General features: G+C 50.7%; 1 long non-coding RNA gene across 1 annotated transcript in view; it reads left to right on the forward strand.

The window, feature by feature from the left end:
- The first annotated feature begins 693 nt into the window (after positions 1 to 693).
- Positions 694 to 19,637, forward strand: part of LOC128120491 (uncharacterized) — a 53,091-nt gene continuing 34,147 nt past the window's right edge. The window contains exon 1 of the long non-coding RNA XR_008221881.1: positions 694 to 3,281. This is a non-coding gene — a long non-coding RNA (uncharacterized LOC128120491). The remainder of the gene's footprint in view (positions 3,282 to 19,637) is intronic.

A 19,637-nucleotide genomic window follows, 5' to 3' on the forward strand; every position in this document is an offset into this window, starting at 1 on the left:
AAAGGCGTGCACCACCGCTGCCGCCGCCGCCGCCTTGCCAGGTTGTTTTTCTTTCTTAATTTGTTTGAAAATAGTTAAACAAATGCAAAATGGCTGAATTAGTTACTTTTCTGTTGCTGTGACGAAACACCATGGCCTAAGGCCACTTGGGCGAGAGGGTTTATTTGGACTTGCCGTTCCAGAGGACAGGAGTCCATCATGGCGGGAGGCTTGGCAGCGTATAGCCGGATGGGGGCAGGAGCAGAAAGCTCAGAGCTCACACCTCCGCCGTGACCACAGCAGATAGCACCCTAGGAGTAGGGCGAGGCTATGACCTCTCAGAGCCCCAGCATACTTCCTCCATCAAAGCCACACCAGCTCCCCAAACAGCGCCACCCGAGGACCAAGTGTTCCAGGGTCTGAGCCTATTCCTCACTCAGCCCATGACCATGGTACAACACCATTTTGCATTTGCCTGGAAGTTGAGACCCTGAAGACTTGCTCCTTACGTTTGGTCCCCTTAAGGGTTTTTCCTAAAACATCATGTCATTTGTCTTGGCGACATAGTCCTCGGGTAAGAGTCATTCCCCATCTTCATAGGTCATGTCACAGCTCGAGTATGATTTGTCTCCACTAAAACTCATGTTGAACCTTTTCCTCAAAGCAGCAGCGTTAGAGGTGATGAGGCCTACGCTTTGAAGGTGAGTTCAGCTCTCTGTGGTCCTGTGTGAGTCGCTCCAGAGCTTCAGTTCAGAGGGAGGCTCTTCAGTGAGCAGACATTGACTATGACGTGTAGGGAGCAGAGACGGCCATGGGTGCTGGGTAGAGAGAGAGGACTGAAGAGGAGAAGAAGCCAGAGAGTTTCCTAGAACATGTGACCACTAAACTGAGCCCTGGGAGTAACATCTGGACCCCTGTAGAAGGTCACTGGGAAAGAAACTCCAGAGGAAAACTGGTCCAAGCATCTAGAGGCAAACTAGTTCACATGGGGCATGAAGACAATGAGGTTCTGGGGGCATTAGGCTCCACCGATTATAATCAAAACTGCAGAAAAACCTGCTTCTGAATAGCCTCTGTGGGATGTATCGTTTAGAGCTGTAAATCGCCATCACACTGAGTCCCTTCCACCAGAACACGCCGGACATTAGGCAAGACATGTCCACCCCTAAACTTTCCTTCTCCCAGTGGGTCTCGAATCCCTCTGGGTCAGCACTGTGAATGTTACTTTGCCAGTTAAAGGCAGCCTAGAAATCTGCAGAATCTGAAAATATCAGAAGGTGATTCGATTATAAAAACATTAGATTTGGGCCTTGTCTCCTGGAAGGCAGCAAGGAAGGAACAGCTCCTAAGTGCGTTGGGAGAACCTGAATTTGCATTTCTTGGCTATAACAAAATGTCAGCTGGTAAGTTAATGGGCTGATAATTACTGTTCTTCTCTGTCAACAGGTTCTTAGGGTGCTGGTAAATGGAAATCCAGATCTCTGCTCGGAGATCAAATATATCCTGGACTTGCCTGAAAGGGGTCAGAAAAATTAAGTGAGATAAATGGGCAGAGAGGTTCGAGCGAATGCCTTTGATTTGTGCAAGAGAGCCGTAAAAATAAAATCTCTGGGGCCATTTCATCTTACATCAGAAACCAAGCTTACCTCCCACTATATAGGGTCAGCATGGTGTCTCTCTCAAATGTTCAAGAAAGGGGGTGAAGGCCTGGGCACATGAAAGCATATTTGACTGAACCTGTCATAAATGGCTTTCAGAACACTGGAACCTGGTGTTATGGGTATGCCCAAACAAAGCCTTTTCCCTCACGTGTCCCATCTGTGGGACAGTAGTCCCAACTTGAGCTGTTACAGTGAGGACTGGCCTGCACAGAACAACCAGTGAGTTTGGGTATAACATGGTGAGCTCCACTGGAGCTCTATGACTTGTCAATCCCACATTCCAGAAGCCCAAGGCTTGTTTTTTTTTTTCCTCCTTGAGCTAGCTGGTCCATGTGGGTGACACCGACGACAATGATGAATTCCACATTTGAATCCGTAGCCCAGGCTCCCCTCTGCATGTCCCCCAAAGGCCTGCTCAACATCGCACTTGAATATCTCACTGATTTGCTTCTGGTGAAAGGCCCCCACCTTCAACAACTCAGCTCAAGCCCCAAATGTAACAGTCCCAACGCCACACCTTCTCTCTGCCATAAACCTCCTCACTCCCGGCACCTGTTTTTTCGTTTCTGATGTCATCTTTGTATCCATCCTCTTATTCCCGACAGCTCCCCGCATCCCAATCTCACACCCCACCCTCTCATGCTAAATTAGCTTCCTCAGTGTCCTCCCCGCCTTCCTCTGCATTTTGACCTGGAGCTCAGCCTGGCTTGTGATTGCACACGTGTGGATGCCATCATTCCATTCCCTTTTGTGGCTCACGAACTAGTCATGTGACCAGAGACTGCTGTGTGGGACACATGGCACAGTACGTACTGGAGGGTGAATGAATCACTCAGCTCACCTATAGAGAGAATCTTCAATGTTTGCACTGGTTCACCAGAATGATTTAAAACAGGAAGCTCTGGGGACCAAAAGGAGAGCATTTGACACCAGGAAGCATACTGAGGACACCTCCAAATGTTCCAAGACATACAGAGCAGGAAGACATGGTCCAGGATGGACATCATCAGTTTGGTGCGCAGCTCTGTGCCTTTTCCTGCGGGATCGTGACTGATGTAGCAGGTCCGTGAGTATAAGCAGCCATGGTGTTCCTGACTCACCTCAAACACCTGCCAGTTTTCACTGAAGTAAATCTTGACTCCTACAGCTGTCATCAAAACGTGCTCTGAACCAGCAATGACATCATGGCACTGCTGAGATGGAGTCCTCAAGACGGAACTTTCTAAAGCCTGTGTAGGTGACAATCCCCTCTGCTCTGTGTAGCTGGGATTCCATGGTGATCGCGGGGCTGGTTATTTGTTAAAATGATTTAGGCACAAATGTCAGAGGAGAATTTGGTGTCATCAAATTAAAAAACGTCCTCTAAGCTGAGACTGATGAATGTGCTGAGATCTGCTCCCAGCCATTCAGAACGAATCCTGAAAGAATAATAAACCAGGCCACCAGTGACATTTGCAGAGAGGAAGAACACCGTCTAAGCCATTAAGACCTCTGATGCCAGTTCTGCTGCAGAGGGGGAGAAGTAAACCAATTCTCACACTCCGTGGTCACCTCAGGGAACTCAGCCAGACCACAGACAGGTCAAAATACGACCGAACTTGTATTAAGCAAGAGTCAAGTCTGCAGTGAGGAGCAGATGTGGTATGTGTGTGTATACACATTGTATATGTATGTGTGCATGCACTTGCTTATATGTTTATATATATTATATACGTGTGTGCACATATGAACATATGTGTCTATCTGTATGCAGGTGCATTTGTGTGGATGCATATGTGTAGTGTTTGTATAAGTATGTGCGCATGTGTGTTAGCCAAGGAAGATTTTATGAGTAGCTTGGAATGTTTCAGTCCAAATATAACTTCCAGGGACAATAACAGAAATAGAACATCCACGCAAACAGAGGACCTCAAACCAATCCCCAACAGAGTGTGTAAATCAGCTGTGGAAAAGGAAAGGGCCTAGGACTCCCTAGGAAAATTTAAGGGGACAAAATCAGCTCACAATATCAAGAGCTGTGGCCTGGGGTTGGAGGGATGGCTCAGTGGTTACCAACACCGGCTACTCTTGCAGAGGACCTGGGTTCAGTTCCCAGCACCTACTTTGGGTGCCTCATAACTGCCTGTAACTCTAGCTCCAGGGGATCTGATGTCCTGTTCTTGCCTGTGAGGGCATCTGAATGCAGGGATGCACGCACACACGCACGCACGCACACACGAAAAGAAAAGCGTTCCCTACTATCAGGACAGGACTCAGGGACAGAGCCTGGCACACCCGGGTCACAGCTCTCCTCTCTGTCCTCTTACTGATGACTGGGATGGCATTCTTCTTCAGACAATGCATGTGACCAAAGAGCAGACTGATTTTTAAATACAGAATGTTTTACGTAGTGTTAGGCATTTTTTTTCTTTCTTTCTGGAATTGAAGTCACAAAGTGACCTACCCAGCTAAGGATGGAAAAAGAGCATGTTTGTCAAATTTAGCTCCAAGTCACTCCCAGCTTCATCTTTCTGCTGTGTGAAAGAAAGGCAAGTCTCCCCTTTCCTCCTCATCCATCAGGCATGCCTGTGCCATAAACTCAGATTTTAATTAATTCGGTACAATCCTGACTGTGTGATGCATTCAGGACTTCATAGGAGTGCAGCTTGTTAGATTGATTTCCTTCTGCTATGAATTCTCCGGATGTTCTCCACGCGTGTTTTCGAGATTACAGACCTACATTCTACCCACATCCTTCCTTTTCCACACCCAGGAATATGATGGAGATTTAAAGCAATGGGATGAACAGCATCCCCCAGCGACCCTGGTGAGCCCTGAAAACACACAAGTGCCCACACCCTCTCCATCCCACATTTGCTGAATCCTGGACTCTGGGGGCGGGGCCAGGGAAAGGGTCCCAGGAGATCCCGAAGACTTCCCGAAGACTTCCCGCTGCAGACAGAGTTGGAAGAAGCCCACAGCTCCTTTCCTTAGGCTAAGGTTTAAAGGAAATAGTCACAGGTTCATGTTTTGGAGGAGAGAAACTTCATTTTTTTAATGGCATCAATTACAATATTATCTCTAGGGCTAACTCAAATCCTCCTACCTCAGTAGGGTAGCTCTCATCCTTGGGAGCATTTCTGACCCAATGTGTGGCCAGCATCTACAGCCTTGGTTTTGCTGGAGTGGTCCTGGGTAGCTGACCTCCTCTAGGAATGCTCTACTCCCCCACTTTGCTCTACTCCTCCGACCCAGGGCATCCTCCCCGCCAACATCATCTCTTCTGTGACAACACTGGTGACATTAGCTGCCTCTCTTCCTGAGAATCCCCTGGGCTAGTCAGAGGCATATAATTTAACACTTAATTGTTTTCTAATTGCTTCCGATCTGTTCTGTTCCCTCACCCTATTATAAACAGCTCAAGGGTGGGGACCATGGCTCCCTCACAGTGTCTCTAATAAGGCTAGTTGCCTGCCTGGATCACCATTGTGGCCCCAGAGGCCCAGCCTGGCATGAAATCGGCTCGCCACGAATATTAGTCGAATTAATGAATTTGTTGACAGAGCAGGCATTGGAGTGTCTGATCAGAAAAGTCACATCCAGAAACAAATGAGCAGCTCCATTCTGTTCCATCTGACCAACATTTGATCAGATGAACTAAGATCCTACTTTGGGCTGGGCACTATTCTGGGAAATTGGGAAGGTTCTTTATTAACATAATAAATGTGAATTTCCAAAGGTGGTCAAATCAGATGTTTTTGAGAGTGGTCTGAGACACTGACAAGCAGTACAGAGGTCACTCTGGTAATAACCACAGCCAAGAGAGATTTAGGATAACAAACCTGGGCCTGCCTGTGATCGGGTTCTGTAATATCGTAACTTTAATCGTAGTAATTTGTGAGATAGAGCCAGGCAGAGGGCAGTTTTCTTCCCTTCCATGGCCCAGGGTCTTCCTCTCCACATTTTCAGAGTGATAAATCCTCTGCGGGTTGGAGAGATGGCTCAGAGGTTAAGAGCACTGACTGCTCTTCCAGAGGTCCTGAGTTCAATTCCCATCAACCACATGGTGGCTCACAACCATCTGTAATGAGATCTGGTGCTCTCTTCTGGCATGAGGTCGTACATGCAGATAGAGCACTCATATATACATAAAATAAATAACTCTTAAAAAAAACCCTCTACAAACTGGGTATTGCTGCTCACTTAAATCTTGGATAGGTAAGTGTACACAAATGCATGTGCTCATACATGCGTACACACACACACACACACGAACATGTGGGATGGGGTCTTACTATGCATCTCAGACTTGTCTTAAACTTGCAATCCTCCTGAGTGTTGGGATTACAGATGTGAGCTACCACCACGCCCAGATGTTTGGATGCTTTTCACATGGAAAACTTAGCTCTTCGGCGGTGAGAACCAGATGGGGCCGTGCCTTGTCTATTGGCTCTCAGTCTCCTTTGATGTCTTTTCTCTTCATGGGAGAATTCTAGAGCCAAGATTCTGACACCGCCCTCTAGGCACTTACTTGGTCTGCATGTATCCAGAACTTAGCCGTTTGGTCCCGAGAAATGCCAGTGTCCATTCTGCAGAAAGGAATCCTTCTGTACTCACAGCGGCTTTGGTTTTTAGAGTGTAGTAGGTCTGTCTGTCTGTCCTTCCAGGCATCTCACCGTCCCCCTTCTGTGCACACTCTGAGGGCAGCAGTACCACTCCTTTGTGAGAGCATGGTTTCAGGGGCTCCGGCCTGTGGTAATTCTCCTGTGAACCGACCGTGGGAGAAGCAGGCTGCAGAGACTTCTACTGCTAAGTAATTAGGGTTTGAGAGGTTCCGCGACCGTTAGTGTTGCTCTGGGAAGCGGGATTTTACAAAATCGTGGCAGGCACTTTCGTCTGAAACCTTGTATCTTTTCAGATATCAAAAAAGAGCAAAGGGGGGGCTGGAGAGATGGCTCAGAGGTTAAGAGCACAGACTGCTCTTCCAGAGGTCCTGAGTTCAGTTCCCAGCAACCACATGGTGGCTCATGACCATCCATAATGAGATCTGGCGCCCTCTTCTGGCCTGCAGGGATACATGCAGGCAGAACACCGTGTACATAATAAATAAATAAATCTTAAAAAAAAAAAAAAAAGAGCAAATAGGGCTGAGATGTGACGAAGAAACCAGAGAGATAAACAAATCCAAATACGCATAAGGAGGAAAGGCAGAGGGCATTGGAGGGTTTCTTAGTCAGGGTTACTTTTGCAGTGATGAAATACCAGGACCAAGTTGTTGGGGAGGAAAGGGTTTGTTTGGCTCACGCTTCCACATCACTGTTCACCATTGAAGGAAGTCAAGACTCAAACAGGGCAGGAACCTGGAGGCAGGAGCTGATGCAGAGGCCATGGAGGGGTGCTGCTTACTGGCTTGCTCCTCATGGCTTGCTCAGCCTGCTTTCTTATAGAACCCAGGACCACCAGCCCAGGGATGGCCCCACCACAATGGGCTGGGCCCTCCCCCATCAATCACCAGTTAAGAAAATGCCCTCCAGGCTTGCCTACAGCCTGATCTTACAAAGGCATTTTCTCAGTGGAGGCTCTCTCCTCTCAGAGGACTCTAACTCTGTCAAGCTGTTGGAGAACTATCTTCATATAGGACACGTAAGGGTGGACCTGAGCTACCAGCACAGCTGCTAGGAACACAGATGCTGTGGAATAACGCTTTTATACACAGGTTTAATAAAATGCTGATTGGCCAGTAGCCAGGCAGGAAGTATAGGCGGGATAAGCAGACAAGGAGAATTCTGGGAAGAGGAAGGCTGAGTCAGGAGACGCCAGCCCACCATCCAGGGAACAGCATGTAATGGCACACAGGTAAAGCCACAGAACATGTGGTGACATATAGATGAACAGAAATGGGCTGAGTTTAAGTGCAAGAGCTAGTCAGTGGTAAGCCTGAGCTAATGGCCGAGCAGTTTTAATTAATATAAGCCTCTATGTGTTTACTTGTGTCTGAGCGGCTACAGACCTGGCAGGACACAGGGAAACTCCAGCTTCACACAGGTCTTGGACCTGTCCCCTAGGGACTCTGTTTAATTAAAACCAGTGGGACTCCCGTGGTTTGAATAGGCAGTGCACCCCAGAAGTCTCTATGTTAACCACCTGAAACCAGCTGGTGACATTATTTAAAAGTGATCGGACTAGGTGTGGTGGTGCACGCCTGTAATCCCAGCACTCAAAGGCAGAGGCAGGCTGGTCTACATATCGAGTTCTGGGATAGTTGGGGCTCCATAGACTATTTGAAAAAAATTTATTTTGACAGGTGATTGTAACGAACCTCACCATTGGGTTAATCTGTGGGTGAGTTCACAGCTGAATGAGCTGTTAGGAGTGTGAACCAGCTGGAGGAAGCAGGCTGTCGGGGCCTGTATCGGAAGGGTGTATACCTCCCCACATTGGTGTTCTGTTTCCCGACTGCTACCAAGTGAGCCACTGTCCCCACTGGGCCCTTGCACACAGCCCCGGGCTGAGACCTCTGAAAGTGCGCCGCGCTCATTAGCCTTCCTGTTAACCAGTTCCCCGGGGGTATCTGTCACAGCGGCGAAAAGTGATTAACAAAGGGACCCAGGCCGATACCTGCTCAGATTCCGTGCAGAGCCGGGGCTGGGAGCCATCGGGCTCCGGTTTAAAATCCCTTTAATCTGTTGAAAGTCAGCTGTAAAGGGTAGTGTGGCGCAGAGGTGCGGGCAGACAATAATAGCATGGGGAGGGAAAGGGAGGTTTCACCCACAGGGGCTTCCGATGGGTCGTCAAGGTCCACGAGGGCGGGTCTTGCCACAATTCAAGCGTATGGGAGGGAGACGGGATGTGGCGGTGACGAAGCTGTGGAGACTACACGCGGTGTTAGCGATGAGTCTAGAGTTAGGCCACCTCCCCATCTGGAGTGAGGTGAGGGAGGACACACCCTCAGACTGTAACTACAGGCCGGCTCCCGTCTCTTTTATTCTTTTCCGGTCATGGGTGTTTGGCATTATTTTGATTTGCATGAAAATGGCATTTTTCGCCACTGGGTTTCTTTTCCAGTTTTGCGGGGAGAGCTGGCTCCCTGGGATGCCGGAGGAATCCAGCAGGGGCACCCATCCTTTTGACATTGCGACACAGTCCCTGCCGTCTGCAAATATGTCGGGTGGCATTCGCAGCTGTCCTGGGCCAGCTGCGGCGAGCCGGCAGATTGGGCACAGCTGTTAGTGGACGGCCTTGGTATTCAGTGCAGTGTGGTTGGGGACAGTTCCATATGTGGGAACAGGGGTAGTTTGGGACAGGACACACTTGGGTTTGAATCTCAGCCCTAGCTGGACCTCAGTTTCTTTCTCTGTGGGTTGTAACTTTTGGTTGTTTAGGGTTGGGCTGAGCATACCAAGTAGGACACACAGGCAGCAGAGGGCACAGGGCCCAGCTAGCACCCAGAGACTACCTGTAAGGGGTGCTTCAGCCCTTGAGGTTCCAGGCACAGGAGTCTTGAAAGGAGCGGTGGGATGGGAGGGGGCAGGGTGTCCACAGGGTGGCTAGGTGGCAGATGGCCCTGCCTCCCGTGGTGGTGGCAAGGTGTGAGTGATGCTTGGCAGGCAGTACCCCTCCAGGCCCTCCTTCGGTGTGCCACCGCCAACCCTTCTGAGGGCTCCGTGACACCATTGTCCAACTCCCAAAGCCACTGTGTCCTGGTCCCCACAGCACACAGAAGGCCCCTTTGTCTCTCGCCCGCCACCTGCCTGCTGCAGAGAGACGAGGTGTTGACGGCCATGCTGGCGCTTGGCCAGGGCACTTTCAGCTCTGCCATTAGTCATGCCTCTTCCAGAAACCGCCTCATCCAGGGGCAAGGGACTGGGTGGCCCTGGGAGGCCTACGCGGGTGTTTTCCATTTCCTCTCCATGTTGATTTTTAAACAGCTGTCTGCTTTTTGGTTCCAGGGACTCTCTGGGTCAGGCCTGGGCCAGCTAGTCTATGCTAGCCCAGCGGGACTAAACACCGAGCTGCTGCCTGTATGAGCTGCTGGCCAGAGGGTTCCCTGACAGGAAGGCAAGTCCCCTCACCAGACAGAATCCCTGGGCAGCTCTTGGGTTCCTTCCTGGAGGCCTGTGCCATCCGTGGGCCCTGGAGGACTTTGGAGTCCAGGCCACTCTCTACTGCTGGTTTTACAGATGTAGGAGGCTGTGTTGAGGGAGGCGGGGATTGCCTACGTAAAAGACGCATCAGCAGCCAGAGCACTTGTCCAGGTGTCCAGGACTAGCAGCCGCCAGCAGGCCCAGCACAGCAGGGCTCCAGGAAGGATCCAGGGATCTTTGCACTGGGAGGGTCTCCGTCCGACTGGGGCTCTTATGTTAAGGAAGTCCTGGTATTTTGGAGCTCTTCATATTGGGGGGAAACTGGTATTTAGGGTCCTTGTTGCTAAGTAGTCCCTAGAAAACGGGAACCTTTGTTATGAGGGCTGCCACTGAGGGTCCCTAACACTGGGGACTCCTGGCATTGAGCAGCCCCCAGCACTGGGGAAGCCCCTGGCCCCGGGGACCCCTGTCTAAAGCCAGGTGATTGGACCAGCTTCACAATGAGAGATGGCTGAGATGGCTCCAGAGCGTGTGTTGCTATGACCTCAGGCCTGTGGTGGGACGTGGCCAGGCGGCTTGCAATGAAGGAAAGTGACCGTTGTCTCTGACTGTGGACTTGAAAACCCTGTGCCTTGCTTTCCGGCATCTTCTCCCTTTGCCATGGTAACCCGCAACACTCAAGCGAGAGCCCGCCTCTTCCTGTGCCTCCTGCCCCCTCAGCCTGAGTCTTGGAGTCAAGATGAGAGGACCTGCTGGCTGGGCACTGTTTAGCAGGTGCTAGCCCTTCCCACCGCTGCACTGCCAGCCCCCCCCCCTGCACCCCCACCCCCACCCCTGTAGGCTGTGGGACTAAGGAGGAGAAAGACCTTTTCTTGTCCCGTTATGCATCTGCCAAAGGTTTTTCTTTGTGACGGTGCCCAGGGAAGTGTCTGAGGCAGGTCAGAGGACTGCTCTGGCTGCTTGGAAGCACGGCTCCCCCCACCCCACCTCTGCCTTGTCTAGCTATTTCTAGACGAAATATTATTTGTGCTATGAATCCTCCACAAACAGGGTAAATAGGCTTCGCCTGTAAAACCCCGGGACATCTGGTTTAATTTGATTCTCACATAAACAGTATGAACAATCTATAATTTTTTGGTATAAATATAATTGCTCACCATATCCATGGGTTTGGTTTGCTAGGAGCCAACCAGATACAGACAGGCAATGTCCTCTGGTTGCGTCTGCACTGAACATGTGCAGAATTTTTTATTTCTTGTCATCATTTCCCCAAACAGCACAACTGTTTACATACTTTACAAAGCACGGGGTATTACGGCTCATTTACGGAGAACTCCAAGTCTCCCAGCAGATGTACGTAGGTCACGTGCCAAGCTGCTGCACCCTTTTATACAAGGGGCTCCAGTGTCCACGGCTTTGGAATCCTCAGAGGGGTCCTGGGGCCAATTCCAACGGCATTGCATTCCGAACAGTGTTTGTGACATCCGCGCACTAGATAATTATGCAACGATTATCTGAAGTTCAAGTCTCACCACTGGCTTGTGTCCTCTCGCAGTCCTCTCTATCTACAAACCTCTCTTTCCTGTGGACTATTTTACAGTTTGACTCCATCACATTCTGGCTGTTATTGCCTAGTTATATCTGTCCTATTAGATTCAAGCTTCTTGAGACCACACCTATATCCCAGGTAGGTCGTGTGTGTGTGTGTGTGTGTGTGTGTGGGGGGGGGGGGGTTTGCTATCTCTCACTTCTCAGAAGACTGTCCGACACGCAGCTGGTATTTCCAGGGTCCCTGAACCTCTTTGGGAGGGCATGCTGCAAACTTTTTTTTTTTTATCTCAGGCTGTGTGAGGTCCAGCACTTTTATTTAGTTAGTTATTTAATTTTATGTGTATGGACATTTGCCTGCATATATTTCCGTGCATCACATGCATACAGTGCCCTGGGAGGGCAGAAGAGGATGTTGGGTCTCTTGGAACTGGAGTTGCAGATGGTTGTCAGCCTCCATGTGGGTGCTGGGAACTGAAGCTGGGTCCTCTGTGAGAGCAGCAAGTGCTTTTGATTGACAGCTGCTCTCCAGCCTCCATTTTCTGGGCTGGGAAGACAGCTTAATTAGTGAAATGCTTTCCTTGCAATCATGAGGTCCTGAGTTTGATCTCCAGAACCAATGTATAAAGTTGATCATGGTGGCAAATGCTTATAATCCCAGAGCTGGCAGGTGGAATAGGATGATCACTGGGACTTGCTAGCCAGACAGTCGAACCTAATCGGTGGGCTCCAGGCCAACAAGAAACTCTACCTCAAAAAGATGGACAGCATCCCTGAAGATGACACCCAAGGTTGTTCTCTGGTCACAACACACACACACACACACACACACACACACACACACACACACACACACCTTGACCCAACACCTGGATGCACTCCCACTGAACACACTACTGATACCATCTCTTCCGAGGATCCCTGGGAACAAAGCCATCAGCGATTATAATGGTAGATCTGGGCCGATGGGTCTGCTAGACATCATCTGGTTAGTGTCTTTGACTTGGGCACACACACACTTTCAGCCTCCAGAAAGCCATTGAGCTTCCTGCCAATCCCTGCTTCTTGTCCCAGAGAAGTGTCAGCATCCCCAGAGTGATGTTCCTGGTGCCCCTGCCAAGGTGTTTGGCTCACACTCTTGTGGACTGGTGTCGTCCCGTCCCCCCCCCCCCCCCCCCCCCCCCGGCAGGATGTGCATTTCGCCTCCATGCTGTCTCCGTTCTCCTTCCGTGGTGGGAGCCAGCTCCACTTCCCACTCATTTCTCCTGCCACACTATCCTCATGTTCCCGGGTTATCATGCGGAAGGCAGAAACAGACCTAGTTTCACAGGCTCATCTCCTCCCAGGAGTGGCTGCTATGTCCCCACAGGGGGAATTTCATACTGGAACATTCCTCAAATTCTTCAGTTCGCTTTTCGCCCTTTTCTCAACAAGCTCTATCCCAGAATAAGCAGGGACAGTTTTTACCGGAGCTAGAATGAGGGTACTCTTGGTGTTTTATGGGGTCTCGTATCCTCTTCCGGAGGGCTTTGAGTATGGCATCTACATTTAGACCCCTTAAAATGGGCCCCAGTGAATCCGACAACTCCCAGCATTCTTGGCACTCAGACCCCCGTGAATGTTCCACAGCTGCCAGCATCTGTACATTGTGTATGCACAAGCAGCCACAAAAATCGCAGGCCTTCTGAGAGGACACAGGGAAGGAGCCTGAGCTCTGATTTTTAACATATGGGCCCATCTTTTACATGGCTGTACAATTTTCACTGCTAAAATTCCTTCCCCGATGGAGACATAAGCAACATCTGCCCCTCCTTCTAAGGTCCCAAATGACAACTGGAGGTATCATTCCACTGGAGCTTACTTTGCGGGGAGCCAATGAGCTCATTAGGCCGAGCTAAAGTGCAGAGTGAGGGGTTATGAGCAGGAGCATGGGGGACCTTAACGCAGCCGTACTGGATGGTCTGAAGCCAGCATGGATGATGACTCTCCCATGGCCACATAGATAGAGCCCCTTCTCCCCTAGCATTCCCCCCACCTAAGCCCCCTCCCCTAGCCCTCCCCCACCTACATACTCCTCCTCCTCAAGCCCCCGAGGGCACATGCAATTAGGGCAGGCCGGCATACAACTGGTAGGTGGAGTGTGGTGACTGGGTGCGGGTGGGGGTCCCTTGACCTTCCCTGCCCCTCTGTCTTAGGCACTGTTCTGTCACTGTGAGGAGATACCAGGACCCAGGCAGCTCTTACAAAAGAAGTAGTTGAAGTGGGAATTTGCTTATAGCTTCAGAGGCTCAGTCCATTATCATCACAGCAGGGAACGTGGTGGCATGCATGGCAGTCATGGTGCTGGAGACATGGCTGAGAGCTTCTCCTGACCCAAAGGCAGAGAGAGAGGAGAGAGAGAGACTCTGAGATTGGCATGGGCTTTTGAAACCTCAAAGCCCACCCCCAGTGACACACTTCCTCCAGCAAGGCCACGCCTCCTAATCCTTCTAATCCTTCTCAAACAGTGCCACTCCCTGGTGACTAAGCATTCGAATATATGAGCCTATGGGGGCCATTCTTGTTCAAACCACCACACCCTCCTCCTGGGAAGGAATGTCCAGTCCACAAGCCCAATGTGATGATCTCCTGTAAGGGGCCACATCTGACCTGATGAAGCTGGTGGCAGTTTGACTTGAGGATAGTACCATACAAGTCCCGGTGACAAAGAGCATTGACACCGACATATCAGACAATTGGGGATTAATACAAAGCCACCTCTCAAAGCCCGATTCCAAGGACCCAAATGAGGCCTAGAGTGGCTTCCTGCTGTGGAGCCAGCATCCCTTTCACACAAATGCCCAGGGGCAGGGACTTTAGGGAGCGTTTCAACACATACATGGAAAAAGGGTGGGACGTAAGTCCCCTGGGCGGGGACAGGTACTGGTTTGGGTGCCCACTGCTCCTCAGCCTTTGTGTCAAGCCCATTATGTGTTACACACCCACCAATGAGATGATGATGGCGATGACACCATGCACTCTCCCTTGGGTCTCTGTCCCTCCTGTGACTTCCCTTTCCTCCCTAGGGACTGGGGACCATTCTGGAGGTTGTGATAAGACGTAAGTGACAGGAAGGTCTCAGGGATGCTGCCCCGCTGAGCACTTCCAACAGGGCTCGCTGCCACAGTTTCTCATTTGTTCGGAATCTCACTTCGCTCTTGGCACCCGCCCCTGTGTCTCAATCTCTGTAGAGGGTCAGTGAGTGCTTGGGGCAGATGTGGTGCCCCGGAGTCCACGCGTGGGGCAGATGCGATGCCCCGGAGTCCATGCGTGGGGCAGATGCGGTGCCCCGGAGTCCGTGCGTGGGGCAGATGCAGTGCCCCGGAGTCCATGCGTGGGGCAGATCTGGTGCCCCGGAGTCCGTGCGTGGGGCAGATGCAGTGCCCCGGAGTCCTTGCAGCAACTCTACCTTGGGTCTGTTATCAGACGTGTAAAGAATTTTACAGGAAACGGAGAGGAAAAGGGTCTGCCCTCCTCAGACGGTGGAACGCAAGCAACGCACAGGTAGCTGAAGAGCTACCACGTTTCCTGGCTGTTTCTATTCCCACCATGCCTCTTCTCTTTCTTTGATTTGGCTGAATACATAGCAGCTATGTTTTTCAGTGTTTGTTCATTCATTCATTCATTCATTCATTATTCATTCATTCATTCATTCATACATGTTTAAGTGCCTCTGGCACACGGGCTCTGTGCGCAGACTCACTAGAGGCTCCCTTGCACACATATCTGACCAAGTCCCTGCCCAGATGGATTCTGCAACTGCTGGATGAAACAGATAACTAAAAATACAAAGCAAACACATAATTACAAACTATGATAAACAGTAAGAGAGGAGGAGGAAGGTTTCCAGAGAACAGAAAGGAGACCAAATTTAGGGACCTGTCTGTGGTATGAAGAACAACAGTCTGAACTAAGCTGCATTTGTCCTAGGTAGGCGAGCCAACCCCCAAATCTCAGGGGCTCAGCATAATTAAGTTGTACTTTTTGTTCACATCACCGGGCTGAGGGGCTGGGCCGTTCTTCAGGGCAGCTGTCCTCCATATGTGTCCCCGTGTTCCAGGAGGCTTTGATGGTCCGGCACCTCCGTGTTAGCTTGACTTCCAGCACATCACTGGGAAGAGTTGGAACATGGAGCATTGGCTCTCAGCTGCCTCAGCTTGGGGGTGGCACGTGCTCCTTCCACTGACATTTCCCTGGCTGTAGCAAATCCCACGCCACACCCAGTTCCTAGGAGATCAGAACCTAGTGTGAGGGAGGACCAGAGATGTTGGTGAGTGCTGGCAACGTCTGCCACCTGAGCTAACCTGGGCTAAGCATGCGTCAAAGGTCAGGTCGGGGGGACTAGGAAATGTGGGGTGGCTAGGGTTGGCAACCAAAGACGGAGGAGTGAGAGTGAAGAGTCGGTCCCCGTATGTGCTAGGAATTCAAATCCAATCACAACTGACGGCTTTATTTAAAATTTGGCTTTGAGAGAGGGTCTCTCTATAGCTCAGGCTGGCCTTCAAGCCTTGATCTTCCCGCCTCAACCCTCCAAGTGCTGAGGTTATACCCAGCCTCCAACTGACTACTTTGCAGCAAGGGTGTTAGGGTAAGTGATGTACGATTTACAATGGTAGTTGGGCTTATTACATGGAGAGATGGAGAGGGGGGCGATTGAAACCGTTCAGACTGGCAAGGATACCAGCTGAAACGATCGAGGGCAGCAGAGGGGGAGAGCAGTGGAGGGTAGAGAGGTGGTAGAGTGGACGGGGTGGAGTGACAGACTGGGACAGAGGGCGGAGTCAAGGACAGCAGGGTCTCAGCATTGAGGAAACCAGTGGCTAGAGATGCTAAACGTGGAGGCAGGGGACTGGGGGAGGGACCGTGTGTGTGCGTGTGTGTGTGTGTGTGTGTGTGTGTGTGTGTGTGTGTGTAATTTGGATTCAGTTTGCTACAGTGTAGTGAGAGACGCCTCAAAACACCCCTCTGGGGGTGTCAGCACCAGGAGACAGGACTCCAGTCCCAATATTACCGTTGGATGGGCAAAGGCCACGCTATTACCCTAACGGAGGGCGGTCCTTCGGGGACCATGATGGCTCTCTGTCCTCTTTCTCATTTTCAAATGTAGTGTTTTCACAGGAAATCAGAGGCAGATAAGAGATGTCTGTCCCTGAAAGGACAGGTCCTTACTCACAGTTTCAGAAGGGGGCATGTCAGGCCATGGGGCAGCGCCCATGTCTGTCAGGAGGCAGGCGTGTGGGAGGAGCTGAGACTCACTGTTATGACTTCAATGGGAAAGAACAAGCAGGTCGAGGCAGGGGACTCTGGTTGGGCTAGTCTGAGTATTTTCAGCAGCCCTGGCATGCAGAAGTCACCACTAGTTTTCCAGTCTTAGGGAATGGGGAACGATGGCAGGTGAATCACGGTTTTTGGATGAGAGAGACCCACAGAGGAGGTTGGACATGGGCCTGAGATGGCCTGATCTGTGTTTTCAAAGCAGTTGGTTTTGTTTTCAAAACAGCTGGGTGAGTTGCTTTGTCTCTCTGGGACAGGGCTATACCTGGAGGGGCTATCCCAGCGTGGTTACCAAAGTCCAAAATGCCCAAGGTGGATAAAGTTTCACACCCCACACACACCCAGAGCAGATACCCATGTCAGTCTCACTGGTTATAAACAGAATACACAGGCCGATGGAAGAAGCCTTGGTTTGAGGTTGCCATTCTGAGAAGTGTTTTTTTTTTTTTCTAAGAGAGATGGCTTGCCTGGGAGATAGAGTTACCAGGTCAGATTTTCAGTTGTCTTTAAAGCGACATGGAGAGTGAAAAGCAGTGTTTTCACGCAATGGACCAACTGCAGGGGAGTTGGAGATGCCACTGGGGGATGGAGATGCCATAAGGTGGCACCTGAGTGCCCCTGCTCATGCTTACCTATGATGCCTGGCGGTACCTGAGCTGGCCACACAGACATACTCCGCTCTTGACCCTGGTTCTAAGGAGCCTGTGAATCTCTATCATGCTCCGGGACTTGGGGCAGAGCAACTGGCACAAATGAGTGAGAGTGCCATCTCTGTGGGCATCTGTGGATGCTGATGACTCACAGGTGCCGTGCAAGCTCAGCTCCACCATAGGTCATGATATAAGAACATGGATGTGCATTCAGATACAACTAGCAAGCGTTAGGACACACCCGTCAGTCCATGGAACAGGGGGATCTTGTTCCCCGGTGAGACCAGAGCTTGCTGTTCTACAGAGGAGTCCAGCTTCTATTTGTTATGCCCAGATTGTGGGGACCCTCAAAAGACCGCCACGGAGACTGAATCCAGTATGTAAAAGCGAAGAGCCTTTATTTCAAGCTCCAGAGCTTGGTCCCTCTGTCTGTCCGACGCAGTGGTGAGAGCAGAGAGCCCTGAGCTCAGGTCGGGCAGAGTTTTTATCATAGCAGTGGTTGGGTTGAGGGGATTTCCAGGGTCCAGGACCCTGATTGGCTGACAATTGTCTAGGGGTATCTGTAAAACAAAAAATAGGTGTGTGCTAGACTCAAGGTCATCTGGCCACCTTATCTAATGGTTGGAATGTTTGGGATGTCAGGTACTTCCTCACCCCTGGATGGATCCCTGGGTGGTATCAGCTGGAGGCTTTTCCTGGATCTGGGTGTTGCCTGCCAGTAAGCCTGTCACAGAAGCTGTGTCTGGGCCCCTAAGCCTGTCATGGCTGCTGTGTGGTCAAGCTGTTTTGGGGCCCTTTCACACTATTCAGCTTGCATTTTAGACTGTTGGGCATTCACATGTGATGTCATTCATCTAAAGAAAGAATCAAAACGTGGACAGAACATTCCACTTTTTAGCATTTTTTTTATGTTTCTGGCAATTAATGATGATTTGTTTGGAAAAGAAGAGGAAGAAGAAAAAGAGGAGGAGAAGGAGGAAGAAGAAGAAGAAGAAGAAGAAGAAGAAGAAGAAGAAGAAGAAGAAGAAGAAGAAGAAGAAGCAGAAGCAGCAGCAGAAGCATCATCATCCTGTGGCAAGAGTCAGTCTCTGGAAAGGGAGAATTTAAAGTTACTGACAGTGTATGGGCGACTTTCCTGGGTGGAGCCTGGCATTAGCACTCGTGGTTGTCTTCTTGGGGAATTCATTTTGAAGCCAGCTGGTCAGTCAGCCCTGTATCTGCCACACACACACACACACACACACACACACACACACACACACACACACACACACATGAATTCCTGTGGGCAGGTGTTGGAGGGAGCGGAAATAAGGCACGATGAAGAGTTCTGCCCTGCGGCCTTCTGCCTGGTCTCCCTTACCTAACCGCGGAACCGCCCTTCCTCAGCAGGGCCCGGCAGCAGCTGCTCTCTCTGTAGTGGGCAGATCAGCCCCACACATCTCCTCCTGTCTTCAGAGCCTGGCACCATCACACCTGTGTTCAATTTTAGCCTTAGCACCTGTACTTAGCCACGAGGCGCTCACACTTCTGAGAACTGAATGGTTTGGAGAAGACGAGCCCCGGGAGGGCGGATTTCTTCTCTCTCTCCAGAGACCCTCAGCTTCAGACCTGCCAGTGAGAAAGGGATGGAGCTGAGGAGGGGGTGGCGATAGCTGCCCTTACCGGTTGGGGGAAACTCTGGGTGCCTGCTAGGGGACACAGGCAGAGTTGGAAAATGAAAGGGGGCCAGTCCTGCGGTTCTTCACTTCTCATACCAGCCAGGGCCTCAGATCGTGTTCCCCTGCAGTGGGGTGGGGTGCAGAACTCCCCACCACACTGGCCTCATTGCTCAGGTAAATAGAATGGACATCACTGCAGGTTGCCTGGGCCCTACGTTAGTGCTCCACACACTTGTGAATGCCCTGGAGCGAGATCACGTGACGGTATAGCTCTGACTTGGTGGCTCTGAATGGAGCCTCACGTTTTGCATTTTTCTTAAGCTCTCAGGTGATGTTGATGCTGGAGGCCCAATACCCTAGCCCCGAACACCCAGCCTTCCCCTGTTCTTTACATTCCCTCTGCCAGGTCGCTCCCCTTTCTCCTTGCTAAGTCCCACCTACTTTTATCAGCTCTCTGTGCTTCAGCGCATCAGGTAAGCTCTACCTCAGGGTCTTTGCACATCCCGTTTCTCGTTCTGTCTCAGACATTCTTCTATATACTCAGGTGACCCACTCCTTTGAGGTATGGACCCCAGTGCCACCCTTTTAGTATGAGGTTCTGTTTTTAAAATTGTACTTCTGGTGCTGAGCAGCAGTGGCGCACGCCTTTAATCCCAGCACTCGGGAGGCAGAGGCAGGCGGATCTCTGTGAGTTCAAGGCCAGCCTGGTCTACAGAGTGAGATCCAGGACAGGCACCAAAACTACAGAGAAACCCTGTCTCG

This window comes from Peromyscus californicus, unplaced genomic scaffold (assembly GCF_007827085.1).
Source record: "Peromyscus californicus insignis strain IS unplaced genomic scaffold, ASM782708v3 Scaffold_2__1_contigs__length_46816999, whole genome shotgun sequence".
NCBI classification, from domain to species: Eukaryota; Metazoa; Chordata; class Mammalia; order Rodentia; family Cricetidae; genus Peromyscus; species Peromyscus californicus.